We start from the raw sequence: 26947 nt of genomic DNA on the forward strand, positions 1-26947 counted from the left end.
CAGCATTTATGATCCCTTAGGTTTCATTACACCGTTCACCATTTAGGGTAGGATACTGCTGAGACAACTTACTTCTGAAAGCTAAGACTGGGATACGCCCTTACCCAAGGAGAAACCACAAAGGTGGGAATCCTGGAAACAGTCTCTAAAAGCATTAGAACTCCTCCAGATACCACGCTCTTACACACAAGCATCCTTAAAGAATGCCACCAGAAGAGAGATTCATGTCTTCTCCGATGCATCCAATGAAGCCCTTGCTGCGGTGGCTTATCTTCGAGCTACGGATCCCAGCGGTAAAGTGGGTGTAGGATTTATCATGGGCAAGACCAAGCTCACACCAAAACCTGCACATACTATTCCAAGGCTTGAACTTAGTGCAGCTGTGGAAATTGCTGAGCTCATAAAACTTGACACAGATGTTGAAATAGACTCCTTTGACTTTTATACAGACAGCAAAATAATGCTAGGATATATACACAATCGCACAGACAGTTCTACATGTATGTCGGCAACAGAGTGGAACGCATAACGCAGTTCTCTACCCCTGAACAATGGCACTATGTTCCAACTAGCCTCAACCCTGCTGACAGCGGCAGTCGTGCAGTACCTACCACTGCATTTCTGGACACATCTTGGCTATATCCACCAGTACTCTTGAATGATAAACTTATCTCAAGTTCAACAAATTCCGCCTTTGAACTGGTTCATCCGGAATATGATAAGGAAATCAGAGCTGTTACCATCACACTCAACACCTCTATGAAAGCAAGGGCAGGGCTGAGTCCTCACCGTTTTGAATGTTTTTCTAAGTGGTGCTCTGTTGTACGAGCCATTGCACGTCTTGTTCACATTGCTCATCAGTTTGCAAACAGCTCTAGCACTGAAAAAAGTGTCACAACTGGCACATCTGTAAAGCCCCCCCCCCCCCTACAATGGAGGAGGTCCTTCAAGCAGAAAGGGTCATTATTCAATGTGTCAAACATGAAGTGTACTCACAAGAGATTGCTAACATATCAAAAGGACTCAACCTAAGGATAGCTCTCTGTGCAAATGAATTCCAGAAATTGATCACAACAAGCTATTGTGAGTCGGTGGTCACATTGGAAGATCCGATTCATCCAGAGAAGAGAGAAATCCCCTCATTATTCAAGGACGTCATCACATTACTGCTGTGTTAGACATTTCCATGAGCGAGTTCAGCACCAAGGTCATCACTTTACTGAGGGAGCAGTAAGGTCTGCAGGTTTCTGGATCGTCCGGATGAAAAGGTGTATATCGTCCATACTCCTCAAATGCGTCAAGTGTCAAAAACTAAGAGGGAAGTGTAACGGAACCGGACCCCGAATGCACTAGGGTATTTCAGTCAGACTCCCGCTTTCCGCTTCCCAACAACAAATGGCAGAGTTGCCAGCTGACTGATTAAGCACTGAACCACCATTTACTAATGTTGGCATGGACATATGTGGCCCCTGGACTGTTGTTACACGCAGAACTCGTGGCGGAGTTGCTAACAATAAGCGATGGACTGTGCTGTTCACTTGCTTGAGCATTGGTGCAGTGCACATTGATGTGATAGAATCAATGGACTCTTCTTGTATCATTAATGCTTTCAGAAGATTTGTTTCTGTACGAGGACCTGTAAAGTCCCTGAGATCTGACTGTGGGACTCATTTTACAGCAGCAGAAAAGATAGAGATCTTCTTGAGTGGCAATAAGTGTAAATGGGAATTCAACCCACCTCATTCCTCACATGGGAGGCTCTTGGGAACGCATGATTGGAGTTGCAAGAAAGATCCTGGACTCTATGCTACTGGACCAGAAAACTTCTCAATTTACTCATGAAATCTTAGTCACTCTTCTTGCAGAAGTGTCCACTATAATCAATGCAAGGCCATTGGTCCCTGTGTCCTCAGATCCCGAGTTCCCAGTGTTGCTCACTCCAGCCACTCTTCTTACCCAAAAAACTGGGGTAGCCACTATTTCCACAGAGGAACTTGATTACCCCAACATTTACAAGCATCAATGGCGACGGGTTCAACATCTTGCTAATGTGTTTTGGAATCGCTGGAAGATGGAGTACCTTTCTACCCTTCAAAGTCGTAATAAATGGCAAACTAGCAAACCCAATCTACAAGTGGGAGACGTAGTTGTTTTGAAGGAGACAGATTCCCATGGTAACCATTGGCCCATGGGTCTTATTACAAAGACTATGCCAAGTAACGATGGAAAGGTACGCAAGGTAGAAGTTAGAGTCATGAAAGAAGGTTCTGCACACCTTTACTTCAGGCCTATAAAGGAACCAAAGAGGAAGACAAGTCATCCACCTGAATTACAGGGAGGTAAGAAGGAAGGTGCATGTTGCTGCCTTCTCCTCTGAATATGGATTTCCATGTCTCAGCCTGGACTTTCCACACCAACATCTGCAAGTATTATGCTGAATGTTTGCATTGTTTTCCTTTGTTCTTCCCTTCCCTCTTGTTTTGCAGATGTTCCCGGAAAGAATCTTCATTATTTATATTGGACTTGAACTAAAGTTTATTTGGTTTAATGTTGTATAGATAGCCCCTCCCCCTTTCCCAGAAATGCATTGCAGTTCTAGCCTCATGGCAAGAAGCAGAAACATTATGATCTTTTGACCGATCGAATGTTCATTGTTGTAAGATTCTCTCAGTTTATGGAAGAAACTTCACAAGATCTACAAGATGTCTTATCGATGGAGTCACTGACTGTGGTATCCAACTGAGGATGAAGTTATCACCATCTCATCACAACTGTAAGTTACAGAGATCACACTATCAATGCTTAGATTGGAGAGACAGAACACCCACACATACTCGTCCCCGGCTTCTCACCCCTCCCCATACATACCCGTCCCAGGCTTCTCACCCCTCCCCATACATATCCGTCCCCGGCTTCTCACCCCTCCCGCACACATACCCGTCCCCAGCTTTTCACCCCTCCCGCATACATACCTGTCCCCAGCTTCTCACCCCTCCCGCACACATACCTGTCCCCAGCTTCTCACCCCTTCCCCATACACATCCCTCCTCAGCTTCTCACCCCTCCCCAGCTTCTCACCCCTCCCCATACACATCCCTCCCCAGCTTCTCACCGCTCCCCATACACATCCCTCCCTAGCTTCTCATCCCTCCCCCATACACATCCCTCCCTAGCTTCTCATCCCTCCCCCATACACATCCCTCCCTAGCTTCTCATCCCTCCCCCATACACATCCCTCCCCAGCTTCTCACCCCTCCCCCATACACATCCCTCCCCAGCTTCTCACCCCTCCCCCATACACATCCCTCCCCAGCTTCTCACCCCTCCCCCATACACATCCCTCCCCAGCTTCTCACCCCTCCCCCATACACATCCCTCCCCAGCTTCTCACCCCTCCCCCATACACATCCCTCCCCAGCTTCTCCCCCTTTCCCCATACACATCCCTCCCCAGCTTCTCCCCCTTTCCCCATACACATCCCTCCCCAGCTTCTCCCCCTTTCCCCATACACATCCCTCCCCAGCTTCTCCCCCTTTCCCCATACACATCCCTCCCCAGCTTCTCCCCCTTTCCCCATACACATCCCTCCCCAGCTTCTCCCCCTTTCCCCATACACATCCCTCCCCAGCTTCTCCCCCTTTCCCCATACACATCCCTCCCCAGCTTCTCCCCCTTTCCCCATACACATCCCTCCCCAGCTTCTCCCCCTTTCCCCATACACATCCCTCCCCAGCTTCTCCCCCTTTCCCCATACACATCCCTCCCCAGCTTCTCCCCCTTTCCCCATACACATCCCTCCCCAGCTTCTCCCCCTTTCCCCATACACATCCCTCCCCAGCTTCTCCCCCTTTCTCCATACACATCCCTCCCCAGCTTCTCACCCCTCCCCCATACACATCCCTCCCCAGCTTCTCACCCCTCCCCCATACACATCCCTCCCCAGCTTCTCACCCCTCCACCATACACATCCCTCCCCAGCTTCTCACCCCTCCCCCATACACATCCCTCCCCAGCTTCTCACCCCTCCCCCATACACATCCCTCCCCAGCTTCTCACCCCTCCCCCATACACATCTCCCCCAGCTTCTCAAACCTCCCCCATACACATCCCTCCCTTATGCACATCCCCCCAAGCTTCTCAAACCTCCCTCATACATATCCTCTCCCAACTTTTCACCACTTCCCATATATATCACTGCCCAGCTTCTCACCCCCTCCCCCATACACATCCCTTCTGAGCTTCTCACCCCTCCCCCATACACATCTCTCCCCAGCTTCTCACCCCTCCCCCATACATATCTTCCTTAGCTTCTTGCCGCTACACCATACACAGCTGTAACGGAACCGACCCAGACTGCGCTTGAGTACTTCCGTTAGAATACCGCTTCCCCCTCCGAACACCGACCACAGACACCACAGCTGCCGCTACAAAACTAGACAACACCAGTCCTGAAGTAAACCAGGAGGTAGACTACTTTATTTGAACACAGATACAATATACAGTCAGGTCCATAAATATTGGGACATCAACACAATTCTAACATTTTTGGCTCTATACACCACCACAATGGATTTGAAATGAAACGAACAAGATGTGCTTTAACTGCAGACTGTCAGCTTTAATTTGAGGGTATTTACATCCAAATCAGGTGAACGGTGTAGGAATTACAACAGTTTGCATATGTGCCTCCCACTTGTTAAGGGACCAAAAGTAATGGGACAGAATAATATTCATAAATAAAACTTTCACTTTTTAATACTTGGTTACAAATCCTTTGCAGTCAATGACAGCCTGAAGTGTGGAACGCATAGACATCCCCAGACGCTGGGTTTCATCCCTGGTGATGCTCTGCCAGGCCTCTACTGCAACTGTCTTCAGTTCCTGCTTGTTCTTGGGGCATTTTCCCTTCAGTTTTGTCTTCAGCAAGTGAAATGCTCAATCGGATTCAGGTCAGGTGATGGACTTGGCCATTGCATAACATTCCACTTCTTTCCCTTAAAAACTCTTTGGTGTCTTTTGCAGTCTGCTTTGGGTCATTGTCCATCTGCACTGTGAAGCGTCCAATGAGTTGTGAAGCATTTGGCTGAATATGAGCAGATAATATTCCCGAAACACTTCACAATTCATCCGGCTGCTTCTGTCAGCAGTCACATCATCAATAAATACAAGAGAAGCAGTTCCATTGGCAGCCATACATGCCCACGCCATGACACTACCACCACCGTGCTTCACTGATGAGGTGGTATGCTTAGGATCATGAGCAGTTCCTTCTCCATACTCTTCTCTTCCCATCACTCTGGTACAAGTTGATGTCGGTCTCATCTGTCCATAGGATGTTGTTCCAGAACTGTGAAGGCTTTTTTACATGTCATTTGGCAAACTCTAATCTGGCCTTCCTGTTTTTGAGGCTCACCAATGGTTTCCATCTTGTGGTGAACCCTCTGTATTCACTCTGGTGAAGTCTTCTCTTGATTGGTGACTTTGACACACATACACCTACCTCCCAGAGAGTGTTCTTGATCCGGCCAACTGTTGTGAAGGGTGTTTTCCTCACCAGGGAAAGAATTCTTCACTCATCCACCACAGTTGTTTTCCGTGGTCTTCCGGGTCTTTTGGTGTTGCTGAGCTCACCGGTGCGTTCCTTCTTTTTAAGAATGTTCCAAACAGTTGCTTTGGCCACGCCTAATGTTTTTGCTATCTCTCTGATGGGTTTGTTTTGTTTTTTCAGTCTAATGATGGCTTCACTGATAGTGACAGCTCTTTGGATCTCATCTTGAGAGTTGACAGCAACAGATTCCAAATGCAAATAGCACACTTGAAATAAACTCTGGACCTTTTATCTGCTCATTGTAATTGGGATAATGAGGGAATAACACACACCTGGCCATGGAACAGCTGAGAAGCCAATTGTCCCATTACTTTTGGTCCCTTAACAAGTGGGAGGCACATATGCAAACTGTTGTAATTCCTACACCATTCACCTGATTTGGATGTTAATACCCTCAAATTAAATCTGACAGTCTGCAGTTAAAGCCCATCTTGTTTGTTTCATTTCAAATCCATTGGGGTGGTGTATAGAGCCAAAAATGTTAGAATTGTGTCGATGTCCCAATATTTATGGACCTGACTGTATATACACTCGGGACAGTCCCCCCCACCCTGCATAATGACACAGGGCAGGGCAATCTACATTTAGTAACAAGAGACACACAGGTATTAAAACTTCACACCAGCAGACAGTCCCATCAGGAGGGAGGGCTGCTGGAGACACCCCCCACTAAGCTAATACACAAACACATACATCCCATAATAGTTTGCTCCTAAGCCAGACAGACAATAGAACAATGGGATGCAACCACATGGCATTAAACAATGAACAACCCCCCACCCCACCTATACATGTTTACACAATGTCAGGACATATCACCCTGCACCCCTAACAGGCACAGGGTGACTTACACATAAGAGGGATATGGGAAGCTGAGACAGGGGTCTCCCCACCTCTTCAAAGTGAGCTGTTCCATGGGCCCCGCACCCAAAGTGACTCCCGTCACAAAAGCCCTCCCCAACTTCTCACCCCTCCCCCATTCGCATCCCTCCCAGTTTCTCACCCCTCCCCCATACTTATCCCCTCCTAGCTTCTCATCCCTCCCCAGCTTTTCACCCCTAACCCATACACATCCCTCCCTAACTTCTCACCCCTCCCCCATATACATTAATCCCCATCTTCTCCCCTCTCCCCCATTCACATCCCTCCCAGCTTCTGACCCCTCCCCCATACATATCCCCTCCCAGCTTCTCACCCCTCCCCCATACACAGTCCTCCCAAACATCTCACCCCTCCCCCATACATATCCCTCCCAGCTTCTCACCCCTCCCTCATACATATCCCCTCCCAGCTTTTCACCCCCCCCATAAATATCCCTCCCAGCATCTCACCCCTCTCCCATACATACCTGGTGTCTCTCCTGTTATTCTGTCTCGGACACATCAGAGGAACATGGTGGGAGATCGGCCTGAATGTCCTTCCTAGGAGGGAATACCGGAGCCATTCTGAGGCCCATTTAATGGCCGGCAATGGGGAGGAAACCAACACTGAGAAGTAGATGCTGAGATATATACAGCAAGGTGCAGCACAGTAGCTGAGTGGTTAGCACTTCCACCTGGCAGTACTCGGGTTGTTGGTTCAAATCCCGACCATGGCACCACCTGCATGGGGTTTGCATGTTCTCCCTGTGCTTGCGTAGGTTTCCTCTGGGTACTCCAGTTTCCTTCTACACTACAAAGACATGCTGGGAGGTGAATTGTCTCCTAAGTGTTCCCTAGTATGTGTACGTATGAATGTGAGTTAGGACCTTAGATTGTATGCCCCTCGGGGGCGGGGACTGATGGGAATTATTATTATTATACAGTATTTATATAGCGCTAAAGGGTTTGCTCAGCGCTGTACATTACAGTGGGGACAGAACATGAAACAGTACCGTAACAATACAATACACGAGGGGTGCGAGGGCCCTGATCCTGGGAGCTTACAATCTAGGAGGGGGGGTAGTGGTACAGGAGGAAGTGGCTGTGGGGAATGGAGTGGTAGGAGGAGTGGAGGAGATCGGCTGTTAGGTGGGGGCGGGGTAGGCTTCTCTGAAGGGATGGGTTTTCAGGGTGCGCCTAAAGGTGAGGAGGGTAGTTGACAGTCTGATGGATTGGGGTAGGGAGTTCCAGAGGATGGGGAAAGTACTGGAGAAGTCCTGCAGTCGGGCGTGGGAGGAGGAGACCAGGGAGCTAGAAAGTAGGAGGTCTTGTGAGGAGCAAAGATTACGGGTTGGGTGGTATTTGGGCATCAGGTCGGTGAGGTAGTTTGGGGCAGAGTTATGAATGGCTTTGTATGTCAGTGTTAGTAGTTTGAATTTTATGCTTTGGGCAATTGGGAGCCAGTGGAGGGAATGACAGAGGGGGGTGGAGGACACTGAGTGGAGGCCAGTGGAGGGAATGACAGAGGGGGGTGGAGGACACTGAATGGAGACCAGTGGAGGGAATGACAGAGGGGGGTGGAGGACACTAAGTGGAGGCCAGTGGAGGGAATGACAGAGGGGGGTGGAGGACACTAAGTGGAGGCCAGTGGAGGGAATGACAGAGGGGGGTGGAGGACACTGAGTGGAGGCCAGTGGAGGGATTGGCAGAGAGGGGTGGAGGACACTAAGTGGTCAGTGGAGGGAATGACAGAGGGGGGTGGCAGAAGCGGAGCGGTTGGTGAGGTGGATGAGTCTGGTCGCTGAGTTCAGGATAGACTGAAGCGGGGATAGTCTGTGATGAGGGAGGCCGGTGAGTAGGGAGTTGCAGTAGTCCAGACGTGAGATAATAAGGGCGTGAACGAGTAGTTTAGTAGTGTCAGGGGTTAGGAACGAACGTATTTTGGAGATGTTGCGGAGGTGGAGTCTGCATGATTTTGCCAGCGATTGGACATGGGGTTGGAAAGACAGATTGGAGTCTAAAAGTGATACCTAGGACTTTGGCTTGCAGGGTGGGATTCATGGTGGCGTTGTTGGTTGTGATGGAAAGGATGGGGTGGGCGCGGGCTGGGGGGAAAATCAGGAGCTCAGTTTTGGAAAGGTTCAATTTGAGAAAATGGAGTGACATCCAGTCTGATATGTCGTTCAGCAGGTGTGTGATACGGGCGGAGACTGAAGGGGTGAGGCAAGGGGTGGAGAGGTAAATTTGCGTGTCATCGGCATAGAGGTGATAGTTGAAGCCGTGGGAGTGTTTACCAAGCAGTTTACCAAGGGAGGAGGTGTAGATGGAGAAGAGGAGGGGCCCGAGGACAGAGCCTTGGGGGACTCCAACAGAAAGGGGGAGAGAGGGGGAGGTGGTAGCGTTATAGGTAACGCTGAAGGAGCGTTGGGATAGATAGGAGGAGAGCCAGGAGAGAGCGGAGTCTCTGATGCCGAGGGAGTGTAGTTTATTAAGGAGGAGGAGGGGGTGGTCAACTGTGTGGAAGGCCACGGAGAGGTCGAGGAGTAGGAGCACTGAGTAGTGGCCATTAGCTTTGGCGGTTAGCAGGTCGTTGGTGATTTTGAGTAGGGCGATTTCGGTGGAGTGTAGGGGACGGAAGCCAGACTGTAGGGGTTGCTGTCAGTGAGGTGGTGTCAAGGATCTGTCAACAATCACCCTGTCACGTGTCCCCCACACGCCATGCCCACAGCGACTAGCTAACCGAGACGCGCATTTGCGGACGCAACAGGGAGCAAGCCAGAAACTTAGCAATCCATTGGTCAATCGAACCAGCTCCACATGAATCACAAGTGTCCAAATGTCCGTGTAATCAATATATTCGGATTAGGACATAGGCGGGACATTAGTCCTCGGCCAACCGACCATGGGGGGCGGCTCTTGCATCTGCCCACAATATGCTGTGGATGCTGACCTGCCCAAGTCCAATTGGGCCAAGACTGGCCTGAACACCAAGTCGGGGATTGGATTTCTGACACTAGTGCATCAGCCCGATCACGACAGTACCAAACACTGTTCAATGGTCGCGACCCAGCGTCACCTAACCGTTTCCTGCGTTTTCCTGGCTTTTCCCCCCAAGCCACAACTATGATTTTCATATGCAAGTGCAGCGCACAGAATGGCCTACAAGAAGGGAGTATGTTCATATCTCTGCAACTAATATTTCAGCTTTTATGAGAGATGAAACATACTTCTTTGATGTGAATATTACCTATAGAGCTTTCCACCTCAGGCAGACAGTCTGCTGTCATTTAACTCCAAACCTGTTTCCCCAGAAAGTGATAACCTGATTGACACACAAGAAGTGTCACCTCCAGGAGGCGGGGCTTTAGACTCATGCTAAATGATGATTGAGTCTGTAAGGCCTATGGAGTCATTGTGTATACATACACATCTGTATCCCAGATCCATTGATGACCATTCATTTCCCTACTGCCCAGGGGCTCAATATACATCCTTAATGACCAGACTGTTCCTGAACACACCTTTACAATGAGAGGGCGTGGCCTCATCTACTCCAGTCTGCACCTTCATGTCATATCCCAGAAGCCCGGCTTTCAGCCTATCGATCATATCCTATCCATTCCACCTGTTATGGCCATGATTCCATATTTCTACTGATCAAATCTTTATCCACTCAAATCTTACATGTATGTTACAGGTGGGCGCTCAGGTGATTGTAGACTAAGTGCTCAAGGAGCTTGGAAGTGAGTGGCAGCAGGGAGATGGGTCTGAGGTTGTTCAGGTTTGTGGGGTCCAGGGAGGGCTTTTTGAGTATGGGGGTGATGTGCGCATGCTTTAGGGGGAGGGGAATGTGCCAGTAGAGGGAGAGATTAAAGATGGGAGTGACGGAGCGAATGATGGAGGGGGGTGACCGGAGGAGTTGTATGGGGACAGGCTCCAGGAATGTACAATATAGATGTAAACTGACGGCGCTATATAAGTACCTGGAATAAATAATAATAATACACCCAGATCATCGATGACGAGGAGGAAGGTTCGGTCACAGATGATTGGTCCGTCTATAGCAGGGACAGGAGCCGGGACCAGGAATAGGAGATCCACCTGACTTACCCGTGTGCTCTGACATGGAGAAGATCCCATGCTGGCCCTATGGTGGCCGTGTGTTCAGGATGGAGACCGGCAAACACAGGACCTTCTGAAAGCAGATCTAATATGGCCAAAAGGAGGAAAGTGTTCCCGGGACAGGAAGTGACACTGACAGGAAGTGACCTGAGAGGTGGTGACACTGAACAGGAAGTGACTCAACAGATTTATACAGAGGCTGCAGTATGGAGAGCAGACACTAGAGGGTACTGGTCTAAAAAAGCTGAATAACATAAAACAACAGAGAAAAAACCTGATAAGCAAAAGAAGATGGCGGCTCGTAAACTTCTGTTATGAATGAAAACACAGTTATCACATTACAGTGCAGTGGATTAGATTTTTGTCCTCCATTTTGTTGTAGCCCGCCTGTCCCTCCTCCGGCGGCCATTTTCCCTTAGTCTGATATCAATTTTTGTGCAGTTATTACATTACAGTGCAGTGGATTAGTTCTCCTGCCTCCATTTTGTTGTAGCCCGCCTGTCCCTCATCCGGCGGCCATTTTCCCTTAGTCTGATACGAATGCTGGCACATTTTGTCCCCTGATATTAGACATTAGCCGGGTGATTGTATACACACAGCGGGCAGATCTCAATCAATGTCACCCACTAGTCTATACTGTCACGGGGTTGGCCAGCCAATCATGTGGCTCCTATTCTGTCCTTCCAATGACTATTCCTAGTACATAGGACTCATCTTCCATACTACATTCATGATACAACAAGATGGAAACTCCCAATATACAGAGAAAATCTCCCATAAAATACATAGAAATCACATCTGCCCTAAAGGGCCATAAACATAAGAAGATTGCCCCCGACGCCCCCAGATTCATCTACAATACTAGCCAAGGTGTCATTGGTCCCCCTAATACACGGATAGTACCCCAATCCTGCATTCATACATGTGACAATACACCATGGATTCCTCCCGCTCTATATTATGTCTCCATACAAATCAGTTGCCATCCAATCCATCCATCTCACAAAAGCTCCAATACCCAGCAAATGTTTCCGTCTCCTCCTAGTAATAACCATGTGATCTCCATGAGAATAAAGCGCCAATTTGTGTCCTTATCCCCTCCCCCTACGCAGGATGTACACCCCTTCATGGCCACGCCTCTTTATGTAACTGACAATTGCGCAGTCGTGCAACGCTGCACCCAAACTAAATATCCGTCCTTTCTTCACACAAATAGAGCTTTCTGTCGGTGGGATGTCATCACCTGTGCGCTTTTTATTTTTCACGCCATAAACAAAAAAAGACCAAAAATTTGGAAGAAAAACAATATTTTGTACTTTCGGCTATAAAATATATACCTCAAAGTTAGTTATAAATTTCAGCCAAAATGTCTCCCGCTCCATGTTGTCCTCAAATACAACTCCAACCTCCATGCTGCTAAGCAAACCTACTACAACTCTCATCAAGACCCTCTCATCCAATCCTCGTCACTCTTCTCTACCCTTAATTCCTTACTCCGCCCCCCACTGCCTCCGCCCACCAACTTACTGCACAGGAGATTGCCAGTCACTTCAAGAAGATGGACAGAATTTGTGACGAGATCTCCAGTGTCAAGCTTCGTCCTCCAACCAACATACCAGACCCAACACCAAACTCAAGTGCCACGGTGTGCCAGGCTGTGCGTTCTCCCTCCTCTCAGCTCCACCCACCTCTCCCCCCTCTCATCATGGCACACCCCTTTGAAGCCCAGCCATCCAGGATGAGAGGTGTGACTCCTGTCACCTCTCTGTCTCTATCCAGAGCAGCTGGAGGGGGAGAGATAGTTCCCTGCGGTGAGGTTCACACCTCTCCAGCCATCCAGCAGGAGAAGGGGCGGACCCCCCGCAGGGATGTTCCAGGCCGCGGCAGTCAGCCCAACGCCGCATGGCCCTGGTGAGTACAGCGCTGGCACAGGAGTTTCCCGCTCCTGCACTCGCTGACTAACAAAGGCCGTACTCTCGTGAGCGTGGCCCATGTCATGGGGGTGTGCCTCGTTGCTGGGAAATGCGGCACGCCGCCCCACGGTTGCCAGGATGACTGGGAGCGTCCTACACTGGTCTTAAGAAGGCCGGTGGGGAGCGTCCCAGGTCATTCTGTCCACTAAACAGCAGCTGGGAGGTCTGCGATGAGGCAAGATCCCCACAGCCACTCTGCAAAGACCCCAGGATCGGGAGGATTATTACCAGCTGACACTCTGCAGTAATACCGGGATCAGGAGGATTATTACTCGCTGACACTCTGCAGTATTACCCGGGATTTACAGTATTATTACCCGCTGGGCACGCTGCCATACTCCAAGGACTGCTTTGCTGTGGGCCCCACAATACTCTGCCTAATACTCTGGGGCCCGGATTACCTGCTGTTGTTGTGTGCTAGGACTACCTGCTGTGGGCCCCACGATACTCTGCCTAATACTCTGGAGCCCGGATTACCTGCTGTTGCTGTGTGCTAGGACTACCTGTTGGGTGCCCCGCGATACTCTGCCTAATACTCTGGGGCCCGGATTACCCGCTGCTGCTGTTTGCTAGGACTACCTGCTTTGGGCCCCACGATACTCTGCCTAATACTCTGGGGCCCGGATTATCCGCTGCTGCTGTGTGCTAGGACTGCTTTGCTGTGGGCCCCCCTATACTCTGTGCAAAAAAAAAATATATATATATATAATATTTCAAACATAAGTCCTTATTCCCAATTCCCAAAAGGATTTTCAAGACAATGTTCCAAAATGTGCTTCCACCTGATCACCACGTGACACATCATACTGACCGCACTCACCAGATGGAGGGGAGTAATAAGCCTCATAGGATATAAGGGATCCTATAGCCCCTCAAGAGGAACTCAAATCTCCTTCTTCACCCTGCTTAGATACAGCAATCGACTCCACTCCAGGATCATCCCAGCAGTCCTATGAGGACAAAAAGCTAGTTTTGCCTTTTTATAAGGCAAAACCTGAGGTGAGGCATAATAAAATCACACTGCAGTGGATTATGGGAGCGGCATTGCACCATCATAATTTACATTGAAAGAGGACTGTCTATGAGCACTTTTCATATATATTGTTTTTATCACTATCACTATTTACTATTGTCACCAGCACAGTATGCGGTATTTATTTATGGTGTTATAAGCAGAAGATAATTGTATTTTATACACTACATATAAGTATATATATCATTTTATTATTTTTTCATTTTTTTTTTTTTACTTTGGATTGTCATTTGAAATAGTGAATATTGTAATTATTTATACACAGGAGCGCGGCACAATTTATATATTTAATCGACTCCACTCTACTTCTCCATGGAATCCTCAATCATGTGCAAGGAAAGAAAGGCTACATAGTGTAATCCTGCCACTCAATACCATAGAAATCCATAGAATAAGGACACTCACATGTTTCATACAATAACAGGCCTTGTTTAGTAGCCTCAAAGGCTTCAAAGGAACAAGATTCCAAATTGTAAATATAGGGATCTCACGCTTTAAGGATCACTGTAGAGGATGACCAGCTTTCCACCTCTAAGATGGCCGCTTGAACCGCAAAAGACGGCGTGCGTTCCAAATACCGTGCGTTCCAACGTCACTTCCGGTATTTGGAACGCACGCCTTTGAGGCTACTAAACAAGGCCTGTTATTGTATGAAACATGTGAGTGTCCTTATTCTATGGATTTCTATGGTATTGAGTGGCAGGATTACACTATGTAGCCTTTCTTTCCTTGCACATGATTGAGGATTCCATGGAGAAGTAGAGTGGAGTCGATTGCTGTATCTAAGCAGGGTGAAGAAGGAGATTTGAGTTCCTCTTGAGGGGCTATAGGATCCCTTATATCCTATGAGGCTTATTACTCCCCTCCATCTGGTGAGTGCGGTCAATATGATGTGTCACGTGGTGATCAGGTGGAAGCACATTTTGGAACATTGTCTTGAAAATCCTTTTGGGAATTGGGAATAAGGACTTATGTTTGAAATATTATATATATATTTTTTACATTTATTTATTTGTGATTGTTTTTTATTTAATTTTTGCTCTGTTTTTTTTGTGTTATTCATTATTGGTGGTTTTCACTGGTGCACAGCTGCATAATTGTACACTTTCTTTGATTGGCGCTGGGATTTTTTAGTTTGCCCACGATACTCTGCCTAATACTCTGGGGCCCGGATTACCTGCTGTTGCTGTGTGCTAGGACTGCCTGCTTTGGGCCCCCCTATACTCTGCCTAATACTCTGGGGCCCGGATTATCCGCTGCTGCTGTGTGCTAGGACTGCCTGCTTTGGGCCCCACGATACCCTGCCTAATACTCTGGGGCCCGGATTATCCGCTGCTGCTGTGTGCTAGGACTGCTTTGCTGTGGGCCCCACGATACTCTGCCTAATATTCTGGGGCCCGGATTATCCGCTGCTGCTGTGTGCTAGGACTACCTGCTTTGGGCCCCCCTATACTCTGCCTAATACTCTGGGGCCCGGATTATCCGCTGCTGCTGTGTGCTAGGACTGCCTGTTGTGGGCCCCCCTATACTCTGCCTAATACTCTGGGGCCCGGATTACCCGCTGTTGCTGTGTGCTAGGACTGCCTGTTGTGGGCCCCCCTATACTCTTCCTAATACTCTGGGGCCCGGATTACCCACTGTTGCTGTGTGCTAGGACTACCTGTTATGGGCCCCCCTATACTCTGCCTAATACTCTGGGGCCCGGATTACCCGCTGTTGCTGTGTGCTAGGACTGCCTGCTGTGGGCCCCCCTATACTCTGCCTAATACTCTGGGGTCCGGATTATCCGCTGCTGCTGTGTGCTAGGACTGCCTGCTTTGGGCCCCACAATACTCTGCCTAATACTCTGGGGCCCAGATTATCTGCTGTTGCTGTGTGCTAGGACTACCTGCTGTGGGCCCCACGATACTCTCCCTAATACTCCGGGGCCCGGATTATCCGCTGTTGCTGTGTGCTAGGACTACCTGTTATTGGCCCCCCTATACTCTGTTGAATACTCTGGGGCCCGGATTACCCGCTGCTGCTGTGTGATAGGACTACCTGTTGTGGGCCCCCTATACTCTGTCGAATACTCTGGGGCCCGGATTACCCGCTGCTGCTGTGTGATAGGACTGCCTGTTGTGGGCCCCCCTATACTCTAATACTCTGGGGCCCGGATTACCCGCTGTTGCTGTGTGCTGAGGAGGGTCGCCCCCTGCTGTCGTCTGCTGTGAGCCAGGACATCCCTGCTGGACCCGTGAGTGTCTGCACCCGTTTTATTCCCCTATGGACTGTCCATGAACTCTCCCCCCTTTCTCTTCCCTGTTTGGATTACAAACTGCCAGAGACTCTGACTTTGCCCCCTGGGGCCGGATTACAATTGTTTTGGGCCCTCTCCCTGCTCTTCCCCTACACTGGGCACTGAGACGCTACCTGCTGACCCCAATTGAGTGATTGTCATCTTTCAATAAAGCTTTGTGTGTTTATCATCTGCTCTGTGTCTTCTGTCCTGCCCCCCCCCGTCACAGGGGGTGTGTACTGTCCTGTCCTGGTATTTGGGGGTGTTTGTCCTGTCCTGCCTACCCCCCGTCACAGGGGGTGTGTACTGTCCCGTCCTGGTATTTGGGGGTGTTTGTCCTGGTATTTGGGGGTATTTGTCCTGTCCTGGTATTTGGGGTGTTAGTGCTGTCCTGGTATTTGGGGGTGTTTGTACTATCCTGGTATTTGGGGGTGTTTGTGCTGTCCTAGTATTTGGGGGTGTTTGTCCTGTCCTGGTATTTGGGGGTGTTTATACTGCTCTGGTATTTGGGGGGGTTTGTACCGTCCTGGTATTTGGGGGTGTTTGTCCTGTCCTGGTATTTGGGGGTGTCCCGTCCTGGTATTTGAGGGTGTTTGTCCTGTCCTGGTATTTGGGGGTGTTTGTGCTGTCCTGGTATTTGGGGGTGTTTGTACTGTCCTGGTATTTGGGGGTGTTTGTGCTGTCCTGGTATTTGGGGGTGTTTGTACCGTCCTGGTATTTGGGGGTGTTTATACTGCTCTGGTATTTGGGGGTGTTTGTACCGTCCTGGTATTTGGGGGTGTTTGTCCTGTCCTGGTATTTGGGGGTGTCCCGTCCTGGTATTTGGGGGTGTCCTGGTATTGGGGGTGTCCTGGTATTTGGGGGTGTCCTGGTATTGGGGGATGTCCCGGTATTGGGGGATGTCCCGGTATTGGGGGTGTCCTGGTATTTGGGGGTGTCATGTCCTGTTATTTGGGGGTGTCCTGGTATTGGGGTTGTCCTGTCCTGCTATTTGGGGGTGTCGTGGTATTTGGGGGTGTCATGTCCTGGTATTTGGGGGTGTCCTGGTATTGGGGGTGTCCTGTCCTGGTATTGGGGGGTGTCCTGGTATTGGGGAGTGTCCTGGTATTGGGGGTGTCCTGGTATTTGGGGGTGTCCTGGTATTGGGGGTGTCCTGGTATTTGGGGGTGTCCTGGTATTGGGGGTGTCCTGTCCTGGTATTGGGGGGTGTCCTGGTATTGGGGAGTGTCCTGGTATTGGGGGTGTCCTGGTATTTGGGGGTGTCCTGGTATTGGGGGTGTCCTGGTATTTGGGGGTGTCCTGGTATTGGGGGTGTCCTGGTATTTGGGGGTGTCCTGGTATTGGGGGTGTCCTGTCCTGGTATTGGGGGGTGTCCTGGTATTGGGGAGTGTCCTGGTATTGGGGGTGTCCTGGTATTTGGGGGTGTCCTGGTATTGGGGGTGTCCTGGTATTGGGGGTGTCCTGGTATTGGGGAGTGTCCTGGTATTGGGGGTGTCCTGGTATTTGGGAGTGTCCTGGTATTGGGGGTGTCCTGTCCTGGTATTGGGGGTGTCCTGGTATTGGGGGTGTCCTGGTATCTTAGCCCCCCAGAAATGTGCTGTGCAGTGAGAAGTACAAGCTGTGTACACCCCATGATCTCCCCATAGTCTGCAGACGATATAACGGTCACACACAGCAATCAATATCCACTTATTGGGGTCCTTTTCCCATAAACATGGAGCGGGAGACATTTTGGTGAAATTTATAACTAACTTTGAGGTTACTTTATATATTTTATAGCCGAAAGTACAAAATATTGTTTTTCTTCAAAATTTTTGGTCTTTTTTTGTTTATGGCGTGAAAATAAAAAGCGCACAGGTGATGACATCCCACCGACAGAAAGCTCTATTTGTGTGAAGAAAGGACGGATATTTAGTTTGGGTGCAGCGTTGCACGACCGCACAATTGTCAGTTACATAAAGAGGCGTGGCCATGAAGGGGTGTACATCCTGCGTAGGGGGAGGGGATAAGGACACAAATTGGCGCTTTATTCTCATGGAGATCACATGGTTATTACTAGGAGGAGACGGAAACATTTGCTGGGTATTGGAGCTTTTGTGAGATGGATGGATTGGATGGCGACTGATTTGTATGGAGACATAATATAGAGCGGGAGGAATCCATGGTGTATTGTCACATGTATGAATGCAGGATTGGGGTACTATCCGTGTATTAGGGGGACCAATGACACCTTGGCTAGTATTGTAGATGAATCTGGGGGCGTCGGGGGCAATCTTCTTATGTTTATGGCCCTTTAGGGCAGATGTGATTTCTATGTATTTTATGGGAGATTTTCTCTGTATATTGGGAGTTTCCATCTTGTTGTATCATGAATGTAGTATGGAAGATGAGTCCTATGTACTAGGAATGGTCATTGGAAGGACAGAATAGGAGCCACATGATTGGCTGGCCAACCCCGTGACAGTATAGACTAGTGGGTGACATTGATTGAGATCTGCCCGCTGTGTGTATACAATCACCCGGCTAATGTCTAATATCAGGGGACAAAATGTGCCAGCATTCATATCAGACTAAGGGAAAATGGCCGCCGGAGGAGGGACAGGCGGCCTACAACAAAATGGAGGACAAAGATCTAATCCACTGCACTGTAATGTGTATAACTGTACGAACATTGTATTAGACTAAGGGAAAATGGCCGCCGGAGGAAGGACAGGCGGGCTACAACAAAATGGAGGGAGATCTAATCCACTGTAATGTGATAACTGTGCATACATGGACAATAGAAGTTTACGAGCCGCCATCGTCTTTTGTTTTTCATTTTTTTCCCCTGTTTTATGCTATACAGCTATTTTTGGAACAGCACCATCTAGTGTCTGCTCTCCATGCTGCAGCCTCTGTATAAATCTGTCTGGAGTCACTTCCTGTCTGTGTCACTTCCTGTCCAGTGTCACTTCCTGTCCCGGGAACACTTTCCTCCTTTCAGCCATTTTAGATCGGCTTCCAGACGATCCTGTGATTGTCGGTCTCCATCCTGAACACACGGCCACCATAGGGCCAGCATGGGATCTTCTCCATGTCAGAGCACACGGGTAAGTCAGGTGGATCTCCTATTCCTGGTCCCGGCTCCTGTCCCTGCTATAGACGGACCAATCATCTGTGACCGAACCTTCCTCCTCGTCATCGATGATCTGGGTGTATTATTATTATTTATTCCAGGTACTTATATAGCGCTGTCAGTTTACATCTATATTGTATATTCCCATCAGTCCCCGCCCCCGAGGAGCGTACAATCTAAGGGCCCTAACTCACATTCATACATACACATACTAGGGACAACTTAGGAGACAATTCCCCTCCCAGCATGTCTTTGTAGTGTGGGAGGAAACTGGAGTACCCGGAGGAAACCCACACAAGCACAGGGAGAACATGCAAACTCCAGGCAGGTGGTGCCATGGTTGGGATTTGAACCAACAACCCGAGTACTGTCAGGTGGAAGTGCTAACCACTCAGCCACTGTGCTGCCCCGTGCTGTATATATCTCAGCATCTACTTCTCAGTGTTGGTTTCCTCCTCATTGCCGGCCATTAAATGGGCCTCAGAATGGCTCCGGTATTCCCTCCTAGGAAGGACATTCAGGCCGATCTCCCACCATGTTCCTCTGATGTGTCCGAGACAGAATAACAGGAGAGACACCAGGAGAACCCGCTGGGACCTGACACTCCGAGAACCAGAGTTATGGTGGAGTATAGACCCTTCCTGAGATACTCCTCCCTGGGAACGGTCATACCTCCGTACTCCTCTCCTGTACATACCCATCACTGTCACACCTCCGTACTCCTCTCCTGTACATACCCATCACTGTCATACCTCCGTACTCCTCTCCTGTACATACCCATCACTGTCATACCTCCGTACTCCTCTCCTGTACATACCCATCACTGTCATACCTCCGTACTCCTCTCCTGTACGTACCCATCACTGTCATACCTCCGTACTCCTCTCCTGTACATACCCATCACTGTCACACCTCCACACTCCTCTCCTGTACATACCCATCACTGTCATACCTCCGTACTCCTCTCCTGTACATACCCATCACTGTCATACCTCCACACTCCTCTCCTGTACATACCCATCACTGTCATACCTCCACACTCCTCTCCTGTACGTACCCATCACTGTCATACCTCCGTACTCCTCTCCTGTACATACCCATCACTGTCATACCTCCACACTCCTCTCCTGTACATACCCATCACTGTCATACCTCCACACTCCTCTCCTGTACATACCCATCACTGTCATACCTCCACACTCCTCTCCTGTACATACCCATCACTGTCATACCTCCACACTCCTCTCCTGTACATACCCATCACTGTCATACCTCCACACTCCTCTCCTGTACATACCGATCACTGTCATACCTCCGTACTCCTCCCCTGTACATACCGATCACTGTCATACCTCCGTACTCCTCCCCTGTACATACCGATCACTGTAATACCTCCGTACTCCTCTCCTGTACGTACCCATCACTGTCATACCTCCGTACTCCTCTCCTGTACGTACCCATCACTGTCATACCTCCACACTCCTCTCCTGTACATACCGATCACTGTCATACCTCCGTACTCCTCTCCTGTACATACCCATCACTGTCATACCTCCGTACTCCTCTCCTGTACATACCCATCACTGTCATACCTCCGTACTCCTCTCCTGTACGTACCGATCACTGTCATACCCCCCACACTCCTCTCCTGTACATACCGATCACTGTCATACCTCCGTACTCCTCTCCTGTACATACCGATCACTGTAATACCTCCGTACTCCTCTCCTGTACGTACCCATCACTGTCATACCTCCGTACTCCTCTCCTGTACGTACCCATCACTGTCATACCTCCGTACTCCTCTCCTGTACATACCCATCACTGTCATACCTCCGTACTCCTCTCCTGTACATAGCCATCACTGTCATACCTCCACACTCCTCTCCTGTACATACCCATCACTGTCATACCTCCGCACTCCTCTCCTGTACGTACCCATCACTGTCATACCTCCGTACTCCTCTCCTGTACGTACCCATCACTGTCATACCTCCGTACTCCTCTCCTGTATGTACCCATCACTGTCATACCTCCGTACTCCTCTCCTGTATGTACCCATCACTGTCATACCTCCGTACTCCTCTCCTGTACGTACCGATCACTGTCATACCCTCCACACTCCTCTCCTGTACGTACCCATCACTGTCATACCTCCCACACTCCTCTCCTGTACGTACCGATCACTGTCATACCTCCCACACTCCTCTGCTGTACATACCGTTCACTGTCATACCTCCCACACTCCTCTCCTGTACATACCCATCACTGTCATACCTCCGTACTCCTCTCCTGTACGTACCCATCACTGTCATACCCTCCACAGTCCTCTCCTGTACATACCGATCACTGTCATACCTCCACACTCCTCTCCTGTACATACCGATCACTGTCATACCTCCCACACTCCTCTCCTGTACATACCGATCACTGTCATACCCCCCACACTCCTCTCCTGTACATACCCATCACTGTCATACCTCCGTACTCCTCTCCTGTACACACCGATCACTGTCATACCTCCGTACTCCTCTCCTGTACATACCGATCACTGTCATACCTCCCACACTCCTCTCCTGTACATACCCATCACTGTCATACCTCCCACACTCCTCTCCTGTACGTACCCATCACTGTCATACCTCCGTACTCCTCTCCTGTACATACCGATCACTGTCATATCTCCACACTCCTCTCCTGTACATACCCATCACTGTCATACCTCCCACACTCCTCTCCTGTACGTACCCATCACTATCATACCTCCCACACTCCTCTCCTGTACGTACCCATCACTGTCATACCCTCCACACTCCTCTCCTGTACGTACCCATCACTGTCATACCTCCCACACTCCTCTCCTGTACGTACCGATCACTGTCATACCTCCCACACTCCTCTGCTGTACATACCGTTCACTGTCATACCTCCCACACTCCTCTCCTGTACATACCCATCACTGTCATACCTCCGTACTCCTCTCCTGTACGTACCCATCACTGTCATACCCTCCACAGTCCTCTCCTGTACATACCGATCACTGTCATACCTCCCACACTCCTCTCCTGTACATACCGATCACTGTCATACCCCCCACACTCCTCTCCTGTACATACCCATCACTGTCATACCTCCGTACTCCTCTCCTGTACATACTGATCACTGTCATACCTCCGTACTCCTCTCCTGTACATACCGATCACTGTCATACCCCCCGCACTCCTCTCCTGTACATACCCATCACTGTCATACCTCCCACACTCCTCTCCTGTACGTACCCATCACTATCATACCTCCCACACTCCTCTCCTGTACGTACCCATCACTGTCATACCCTCCACACTCCTCTCCTGTACGTACCCATCACTGTCATACCTCCCACACTCCTCTCCTGTACGTACCGATCACTGTCATACCTCCCACACTCCTCTGCTGTACATACCGTTCACTGTCATACCTCCCACACTCCTCTCCTGTACATACCCATCACTGTCATACCTCCGTACTCCTCTCCTGTACGTACCCATCACTGTCATACCCTCCACAGTCCTCTCCTGTACATACCGATCACTGTCATACCTCCCACACTCCTCTCCTGTACATACCGATCACTGTCATACCCCCCACACTCCTCTCCTGTACATACCGATCACTGTCATACCCCCCACACTCCTCTCCTGTACATACCCATCACTGTCATACCTCCGTACTCCTCTCCTGTACATACTGATCACTGTCATACCTCCGTACTCCTCTCCTGTACATACCGATCACTGTCATACCCCCCACACTCCTCTCCTGTACATACTACCCACCATCATATCATCTGCAACTCCTCTCTTACATTTACTACCTGCAGTTATGCTCTTCTTCTTAAATTGGGGAATAACTCGATGACTTACATACTTTTCAGACCTTGTGAAATATTCTTGGCTGTTCTGAAAATAATACACTTTAATTTGTATTTCATGATAAATCCTGCCTCATCTCTGCCTCTCTACCTGCAGCCTAACAATGAGGTGTGCATGCAGCCGCTGATCTATTTCTGGCTTTTGTCTCTCAGACATTCTAATGTTCATTTCTCCAAACGTCCTCCAGGACATCCTTCCTGAGACAGAGCTCCTCCCTCTGGGACAGGAAACACGTAACCACAGTACTATAAAAGGTGGATCACCAGGACTCCCTCTTGAGGTTTTAGTGTTTCCTCTGCAAGGATGGGTGCAGTCATCAAGGAACTGATTGTCTGGAAGTCCTGAGCCCTAGAGGTTGCTGGTGGCTCCTGGTCTGGCTTACTTCCTCCTGCCTAACGTGATCCCTTCAGGGGAAGTGGGGCTGCTCTCCTGATGTCCTTCCATGCCTCAGTGGATGATGACCGTCATCGGGGGTGTCCTGAGGGGTCCAGGACCTTTGATGCCTGTCGTTGTCCTTCCCGAGGGGGGGGGGGCTCCAGCATCCGATGCACAATGGGGCAGAGTGACTGCCAAGCAGGCGTGCAAGTACCCGCAACTTCTGGGTGCTGTTCAGGAACCGGAAGTTACGGCTGCGGTGACGTCATTGACAGGCGCCGGAGACTCGTGGTTCCAGTCTCCATATTAGCACTACAGCCAGTCTGGAGTACAGACCCAGCAGAGCCTTTGGCTCCACACCAAGAGGGATGGATGGAAGGCGCTGGCACTTCTCAGGCAGACCCTGGTCCTTCAAGCACTGGCTCCTCTAAGGTAAGCTTGGGGTCTCTGATCCCTCTTGCTGACCCTGGTGGGCACACTTCCTTTTCTTGCTCCCCCAGCACAGTAGTTTTTGTATGAGGGGCCCTGGGCTGATTATTTTCTGTATTGTGTCTTTTCTTGCTCATTGTAGGTTAAAGTCCAGGACAAGGTGCAGAGTCAGACCCCCAAGAAGAAGTGTGCAGTTTGTGCAGCTAAATTGGGTTCAGCTTGGGAAAAACCCTTATGCTGCAATTGTGTGGCTAGCCTAATTAAGGATAAGTCATTTACAGCCTGCCATAAAGTGCTCACCTCCATTAAGGATGACATGTTCTATACATTTCAATCCTTTTATTATTATTATTATTATTATTATTATTATTATACAGTATTTATAAAGCGCCAACAGTTCGCTCAGCGCTGTACATTACAATGGGAGACAGTACATGAGACAGTACAATAACAATACAATGTGATACACGAGGGGTTCGAGGGCCCTGCTCCTTGGAGCTTTCAATCTAGGAGGGAGGGGATAGTAGTATGGGAGGAAAAGCTGTGGGTTGGAATGGTAGGAGGAGTGGAGGAGATCGGCAGTTAGCAGAGGGTGGGGTAGGCTTCCCTGAAGAGGTGGGTTTTTAGGGTGCGCCTAAAGGAGAGGAGAGTGGGTGATAGTCTGATGGATTGGGGTAGGGAGTTCCAGAGGATGGGTGATGCCCTGGAGAAGTCCTGGAGGCGAGCATGGGAGGAGGAGATCAGGGAACTAGAGAGAAGGAGGTCTTGTGAGGAGCAAAACATATGTTTTAGGTGGTAGATGGATATTAGGTCGGTGATGTAGTTTGGGCAGAACTATTGACAGCTTTGTACGTCAGTGTTAGCATTCTGAATTTGATCCGTTGGGCAATCGGAAGCCAGTGGAGGGATTGGCAGAGGGGTGGAGGCCAGTGGAGGGATTGGCAGAGGGGGGTGGCAGAAGCGGAGCGGTTGGTGAGGTGAATGAGTCTGGCTGCCGTGTTCAGGATTGACTGAAGCGGGGATAACCAGCGGCGAGGCAGGCCAGTGAGGAGAGAGTTGCAGTAGTCGAGTCGTGATATGATGAGGGAGTGGATGAGCTGTTTGGTGGTTTCTGGGGTTAGGAACGAGCGGATTTTGGCGATGTTGCGGAGGTGGAGTCTGCATGAGTTTGTTAGCGATTGGACTAGGGGCTGGAAGGATAGATTGGAGTCTAGTTTGACACCAAGTACTCTGGCTTGCGGGGTGGGCTTGATGGTGGCATGGTTGGGCGTGATGGAGAAGTCAGTGGGGGGGGGGTGCGGGCTGGGGGGAAGACTAGGAGCTCTGTTTTGGAGAGGTTCAGTTTAAGGAAGTGGAGTGACATCCAATCTGATATGTCGTTCAGTAGGCTGGTGATTCGGCGGAGACTGAAGGGGTGAGGCGAGGGGTCAAGAGATAGATTTGCGTGTCGTCGGCATAGAGGTGGTAGTTGAAGCCGTGGGAGTGTATCAGTTAGCCAAGGGAGGAGGTGTAGATGGAGAAGAGAAGGGGCCCAAGGACAGAGCCTTGAGGGATCCCAACAGAGAGGGGGAGTGGGGGGGAGGTGTTAGTGTATCCTTTAGATCCCCATTGGAAAAATGCAGTCGCCACTGGATCCTTGGACCCAATCGGTGGGTTTGTAGGTAGCAGATGCATTAAGGGGGGGGGAGGACCCGGAGGATCCTAGGTCTCTTGCTTCCTCACGGGTAGATTCATGCTCATAAGAGGAGGACGGTGAAGTTTGCTCCTCTAGAGGTTCCAGGAACAAATTGCCCCTGGAAGATGTGGACGACCTCCTTAAAGCTATCTACAAAACCTTAGAGATCGAGGAGGAGGATGTTTGCCTATCTAAGCATGACCTCATGTATCAAGGTTTGCATGCTAGAAAGACTAGTGTCTTTCCAGTCCATAGTTCCCTGGTTGATACCATTAGGCAGGAATGGGAAAGCCCTGAGAGGAAACCCTTTTTCTCAAGTAACCTTGAAAGGAGGTTTCCTTTTGAGGATAATGGGTCCCAGCAATGGAACAAGGTTCAGAAATTAGACACCCCCTTATCTAAAGTTTCTAAAAGGATGGACTTAGCATTTGAAGATATGTGGGCCATGAAGGACCCTATGTATAAGAGGGGTGAAGTCTTACTCCGCAGGGCCTGGGATTCCACTTCCATCAGCTTTAGGCCAGCTTTATCGTCTACCTGTGTGGCCAGAAATCTGGAATGCTGGCTTACCCAGTTAGTCGCATCTTTTGGCAGGAACCTTCAGGCAGCAAATCCTGAAATATAGGGCAGCACAGTGGCTAAATGGTTAGCACTTCCATCTGGCAGTACTCGGGTTGTTGGTTCGAATCCCAGCCACGGCACCACCTGCTTGGAGTTTGCATGTTCTACCTGTGCCTGCATGGGTTTCCTCTGGGTACTCCGGTTTCCTCCCACACTCCAAAGACATGCTGGTAGGTTAATTGGCTGATGTCAAAATTGTCCCTAGTATGTGTGTGTATGAATGTGAGTTAGGGACCTTAGATTGTACGCCCCTTGAGGGTTAGGGACTGATGTGAATGTACAATATATATGTAAAGCGCTGCGTAAACTGACAGCGCTATATAAGTACCTGAAATAAATAAATAATTTCCTTTGCTGTTTAAAGCCGTTGGTTTCCTTGTGGATGCCTCGGCCAAATCAGTTAAGCTAGCGGCTTGAACCTCTGCCCTAGTGAATTCAGCTAAAAGGGCATTTTGGTTAAAAACCTGGACAGGGAACTCAGCATTCAAACTGCACCTTTGTGCCTTACCCTTTATTGGTGATAATCTTTTTGGTCCAGGTCTCGAGGAGGCTCTGGAATGTACAGCCCATAACAAGAGGACATTCCCAGAGAGTAAGAAAAGGTTTTACTCTAGTAGGGTTTTTAAATTAAACCATTCAATACGACCCCCACATATCTACAAGTTAGGTACTAAATCCGGCAGTATCTCCTCTCTTCCTCGTGAAGTCCTGAGTATTTTTGAAAAATTTTATTCCACCCTGTTAGCTCCCCCACAACCAACTTCTGCTTCCTTAAATGGCTCATGGCTTGATTCTATACCCCTCCCCACTCTCACACCCTCTCAGATATCCTCTCCCAATGCCCCATGCACTTTGAAGGAAATATCCTGTGTGATTAGCGCACTCAGAACTTCCACAGCATCGGCCCTGATGGGTTCACGGCCAGTTATTATAAACATTTTGCTCCT

The 26947-nt window shown here is 49.4% G+C and overlaps 2 protein-coding genes and 1 long non-coding RNA gene across 4 annotated transcripts in view; 1 reads left to right on the forward strand and 2 right to left on the reverse strand.

Annotated features, from left to right (window-relative positions):
- The window catches only part of LOC149470571 (uncharacterized), a 35304-nt gene extending 24621 nt beyond the window's left edge, over nt 1-10683 (reverse strand). Inside the window, exon 1 of the mRNA XM_089662278.1 lies at nt 10579-10683. The gene's annotated coding sequence lies outside the window, so the exon portion shown is untranslated. The remainder of the gene's footprint in view (nt 1-10578) is intronic.
- LOC149470567 (uncharacterized) overlaps nt 1-26947 on the forward strand; it is a 389981-nt gene that overhangs the window by 283070 nt on the left and 79964 nt on the right. The window lies entirely within an intron of this gene.
- The window catches only part of LOC149470570 (uncharacterized), a 218358-nt gene that overhangs the window by 140591 nt on the left and 50820 nt on the right, over nt 1-26947 (reverse strand). The gene's annotated exons all lie outside the window — the stretch shown is intronic.

This window comes from Staurois parvus, unplaced genomic scaffold, assembly GCF_062004578.1.
Source record: "Staurois parvus isolate SC_StPar_1 unplaced genomic scaffold, SC_StPar_1.0 ptg000038l, whole genome shotgun sequence".
NCBI lineage: Eukaryota > Metazoa > Chordata > Amphibia > Anura > Ranidae > Staurois > Staurois parvus.